Here is a 967-nt window from a genome sequence, read left to right on the forward strand (position 1 = left end):
GGGGGAGGCTTGATAAGAAATCTGTGCAAAGCAACAAAAATGTACTATGAGATAGCGGCGCATCTGCAGAGGAACTTCTACAGAGGGGCATGGTCAGGATGTTCTACTGGGAAGCCCTTGTTAAGATGACTTGCTTGGAAAGAAACCAGTATTGAAAGTGAAGATTGCTTGAGTCAAACCCCACCTTCGAAAAGCCCTGTGTTTTGAGGATGTTCAAAATCTAGATCCAAATTTGCTTCTCTTTCTCAGGGGCAACACTACAATCCCGGAGCTGAACCCTACTTGATGCCAGGTGTCTGAAATCCAGAGTGGGATCTGAATTTTACAGCTTTTCTATCACGCGGGGTTGCTGACCCTAAGCGTTCCAGCATCAGGCCCCTCAACGTCACAAGATTGGCTCAGAAATCTTGAGTTTTAAAAAAGAATAAATGTTGGGTCTTTATTTTGGTGTTTGTTTGCAGCCTTGGGAGGAAGGGGGATGTATGTCACACTTTCAGTCTTTTCTCCCCAGACATGAAGACAAGACATGTACACATGCGTCTGACGAAGTGGGTATTCACCCACGAAAGCTTATGCTCCAATACATCTGTTAGCCTATAAGGTGCCACAGGACTCTTTGTTGCTTTTTACAGATCCAGACTAACATGGCTATCCCTCTGATACTAGACATGTACAGTGTTTTGTTTTTTTAAATGAACGTTGAGTCTTATGCATCCACCTGACACCAGGAGCTAGAGCATCAAGAAAAACATCTCATAGCCTCACAATAAAATCACAGAGTTGGCCACATCGATGATGGGAAATCTAGAAAGTATTCTTGGAAAGCTGCAAAAGGGTGGGATGCAGAATTCAGTGCTGGACAACTGTGCAGCAATGTGACTTGTCTCCTGAGGGCCACATTCACAGTTCAGGTGTCACTGGCAACATTAACTGTTCTGTGCCTCTTTTATGTGAAGCTTAATATGTT

This window comes from Emys orbicularis, chromosome 15 (genome assembly GCF_028017835.1).
Source record: "Emys orbicularis isolate rEmyOrb1 chromosome 15, rEmyOrb1.hap1, whole genome shotgun sequence".
NCBI classification, from domain to species: domain Eukaryota; kingdom Metazoa; phylum Chordata; order Testudines; family Emydidae; genus Emys; species Emys orbicularis.